We start from the raw sequence: 4,603 nt of genomic DNA, 5'->3' as shown, positions 1-4,603 counted from the left end.
CGCCCCTCCAGCTCTTATCTACCCATGCTCTAGTCTTGCCAGATTTGTAAGATAGATTTGGGGTCATGACAGTGGGGGGGAGGAAGCATTAAAGAACCAGAGGAAAGTTGTATGTTTCATCGATGCTATATTGCACCCTGACTGCCTTATCTCTTCCTTGTGACCCTTCTGTAAGGGGATGTCCAGTTGTCTACAGATGGGCTTTGGGTCTCCACTCCATGCTCCCCCTCATTCTCATTGATATGATTTTTTTTGTTCTGGGTCTTTGATGCCTGATACTCGATCCCATTGATGCCTCATGATCAGTCTGGTGTTCTTCTTCCATGTGGACCTTGTTGCTTCTCAGCTAGATGACCACTTGTTTATCCTCAAGCCTTTAAGACCCCAAATTCTATATCCCTTGATAGCCGGGCACCATCAGCTTTCTTCACCACATTTGCTTGTGCACCCATTTTATCTTCAGTGATCCTGTCAGGAAGGTGAACATCACAGAATGCAGGGTGATTAGAACAAAGTGTTCTTTCATTGAGAGAGTGCTTGAGTAGAGGCCCAATGTCTATCTGCTGCCTTAATATTTAATATATAAATATATGTACATAGAACTGTTTCCCTAACATTATATATAAATATATTCACTTATGTACATATGTAACGTACTGTATTTAGACCTCTGTAAATGTCCTTTGACTCCTAGTTCTTTCCTCTATTTCCTTTTACTTTGCTCTTCTCCCACTATCATTTTCGGCCTTCATTTGAGTTTTAGTAGTTCCTCTTGGCTACATTGCCCTTGATCAAGCTCCACCAGGCATCTTATGCCCTCCTTACCATCGATTTTAGATCTCTTCTTGTTCCCTTATCCCTGGGTTTGTTGATATCCCCCTTCCATTCCCCTGCCTACCCCTCTCCTTTGGTCCCATTGTTTTCTCCTCCAGATTGTTTATCCCACCTATCTTATCTAGATAAACATGCAGAGACATAATAATCACAAAACCAAGACAGAGCAAAACAAAACAACAGAAGAAAACAAACCAACAACAAAAACAGAAAAGCCTATAAATAGATTGTTTGTTGACCTTTAAGGGTGTTTTCCAGTTGAGTCTGATGGGGTGCCATCCCTGGACCCAAAGTCTATTTTTGGTATACCCCGGGGACTTCATTGCTTTGCTTCCCTTGCTGTTCTGTTGCACGCCCTTAGTGGTCAACCTGGTATGGTGGGGTCAGATCGGGCACAATTCCTGCACTGTGCCTCCAGTCTTGTCTCTAGTAGTGCTATGGGTCAGTGAAGAACGTACGACTTCACTCTGAGCAGGAATATTGTCCTCGGGACTTGGTGGGCCAGGATATGTTCCACTCTCTCTCCTTCCCTCATTGTTTGCTCCTGTGTGCTATGATTAAATGTGCCCCTCTCCCTGAGCTGTAGCTTCAGTGCTGGCCTCTGAAGTACATTCTTGGAGGGTGGGGTGTGACCACATAGTTGGAATTGGGGCTGGCCCCGCATACCTCTCTATTGGTACCCTCCTTCATGCTGGTATATAGCATTCACGTCTTGGAGCACCTGGTTGAAGTCCAGTCTCCTTCTCCCTCTTTCCCTGTGGAGATATAAACAATACCCTCCCCTTGGCTGGGTTAGTGCCCTGTTCCCCCACTACCCATGTCTTTTTTTTCTTTCTTTCTTTTCCCCTCATTTTTTAGTTCACTGCCAAACATATCCCTGGATTGGGTCTGGTCCCTGCCATACTACCTGGACCTCACCCCAGGAATGTATGTATACAGTAACTTTTCCCATATGCCCCTTTTGCATTTTTAAGCTTACCCCAGTGGATCATGCTGTACTTGTCCTTTTGTGCTTGGCTTATTTCACGTAGCATAATTTCCTCCAGTTCTTCCCATGTGGCGGTGTGTTTCATGCATTCATCACTGATTTTCAGGGATGTGTAGTACTCCATTGTATGTATGTACCACAGTGTTTTAGTCCGTTTGTCCGTTGATGGAAATTTGGGTTGTTTCCAACTCCTTGCAATTGTGAACGGTGCCACGATGGACATTGGAGCACAGAAAGATCTTGTTTTTTGTTGTTGTTTTTTTTAACATTTTATTAGGGGCTCATACAACTGTCATCCCAATCCATACACATATCAATTGCGTAAAGCGCATTTGTACATCGTTTCTCAAAACATTTTCTCTCCATTCAAACCCCTGACACTAGGTCCTCATTTTTCCCCTCCCTCCCCGCTCCCCCCTCCCGCATGAGCCCTCGATAGTTTATAAATGGGTATTTTGTCATATCTTGCCCTGTCCAACGTCTCCCCTCATCCACCCCTCGGCTGTCCATCCGCCAGGGAGGAGGTCACACACAGTTCCACGTAATCGGTTCCCTCTTCCCTACCCACTCTCCCTCTACCCTCCCCGCTTTGCCACTCACACCACTGGTCCTATAGGGCTCATCCATCCTGGATTCCCTGTATTTTCAGTTCCCATCTGTACCAGTGTACCTCCTCTGGTCTAGCCAGTCTTGCAAGATAGAATTCAAGTCATGGTAGTGGGAGCGGGGAGAAAACATTTAGGAACTAGAGGAAAGTTGTATTTCTCATCATTGTTACATCGCACCCTGACCGGCCCATCTCCTCCCCGAGACCCCTCTGCAAGGGGATCTCCAGTGGCCTACTAATGGGCTTTGGATCTCCACTCCTCACTCCCCCCATCATTCACTATGGTAAGATTTTTTGTTCTGATGATGCCTTACACCTGATCCCTTCGACACCTCGTGGTTGCATAGGCTGGTGTGCTTCTTCCATGTGGGCTTTGTTGCTTCTGAGCTAGATGGCCGCTTGTTTACCTTCAAGCTTTTAAGACCCCAGACGCTATACTTTTTGATAGCCGGGCACCATCAGCTTTCTTCGCCACATTTGCTTATGCACCCATTTGTCTTCAGTGATCCATTTGACACCCCGTGATCACACAGGTTGATATGTTGTTCCATGTGGGCTTTCTTGCTTCTGAGCTAGATGGCCGCTTGTTTACCTTCAAGCTTTTAAGACCCCAGACGCTATATCTTTTGATAGCCGGGCAAGATCTTGTTTTTTTAACACCATTCTCCAATAAAAGGAACCAGAGCTCCTTGGAGAAATGAATGATTCTAGGATTGAGGTCAGAAATATGTAAGATAAGCCTGGAAGATTCTATAGTGCCAGAAAGTAAGGAAGTGCTAATGAGAGATGAAGGGATGGAGAGAGGAAAAGAAGAAAGAAAGAAACAGACAATAATGGGAACATATAAAAGAAGCCCAGGGACCCAATGAAAAAATTCCCCATGACCAAAACTGGAACAAATCTAGCAACACACTGAATAAGGTATTATATTTTGTCTCAAAGTATAAAATAGATATTCATGAGTCCATACTAGTAGACATAAACTAATTAATGGGGAGAAGGGCCAGTGTTCTATGTAGAAGAATTATTATTACAAAGATCCATGCAAAGCCAGAACGGCTCAAGACAATGTCTTAGCATTTTCAGAAAACTGTGGAAAATTATATATATATAATTTGTCTATAAATATTTTGCTTAGAAGAGCTTCAAAAACCCCAGAGAGATTTAAATCATTTAATTTTACAGTATTTAAATCTGAAGGGGAAAACTGGCTATAACACTAATTCTGGCAAAGTTGCAAACAACTTCATATAGGCACCCAGGGCTGTGAGCAGTGTCGATTGACACATGCCTTTTTGGAAAGCTTTGGCGATATCTATAAAGAACTCAAGAAACAGCCATACCCTTCAACATGGTCATTTCTTTTCTGAGAATTTGTCTAAAGGAAATGTAAATAAGTTCCAAAGGAAAGACAGAAAAAGGAAGCAAACCGCGTTTTAGCCGCTGTCTTCATTGATGTGTGTCCAACAGCCAAGCGGACTGCCCCACAGAAGGCAATAGATGAAACGGTGCCTGGATGGGATATTATTCAATTGCTAAAGAGGTTGGGCGAGAGTTGTACAAACCAACTGCATGGCGTTGATTTCCCCCCACTGCAGCCCTTGTGTGTCAGAGTAGAACTGTGCTCCGAAGGATTTTCCAGCCGGAGACCTCTGGGAAGCCAATCACCAGGCCTTTCTTCCGAGGTGCCCCTGGGTGAGTTTGAACCACTGTCCTTTTGCTTAGAAGTGGACCATGTCACCATCAGCACCACCCAATGTCTCTGTGTGTTCATTGCCGCCATCCTAAGTGTGTGCACACAGGCTCATGACCTGGATAACTGTGAGTAGTGGCACCTGTTGGCACATGAACCTTTCCCTCCTCACACCACACACCCAGATGTCTTTCCCTCTCCAGGGCCCTACAGCACCTGGTGTTCAGAGAAGACACACAAGACCTTTTAAGAAGAAATGTTCTGCTAATGTTGTAACAATGCCTTTCGTGCCAGTTAAAAAAAAATTCTCCCAAGTACCAGTGAACTTGGCCTCAAACTTGAAGAGTGTCTGTTGAAGCCTTCCTTGGTCCCCACGGAGGCCTAACCAGAAACCCTCCTACGGGTCTCATGTTCTCGTCAAAGTTTCCATCACCATCCCATAGCCGCCTATCTGCCATCTCTGATGAGTGCAAGAAAGCCT

Source organism: Echinops telfairi, unplaced genomic scaffold, assembly GCF_000313985.2.
Source record: "Echinops telfairi isolate 266 unplaced genomic scaffold, ASM31398v2 ScPeMD7_18;HRSCAF=68, whole genome shotgun sequence".
Taxonomy (NCBI): domain Eukaryota; kingdom Metazoa; phylum Chordata; class Mammalia; order Afrosoricida; family Tenrecidae; genus Echinops; species Echinops telfairi.
Note: the sequence above shows the minus strand (reverse complement) of the source record.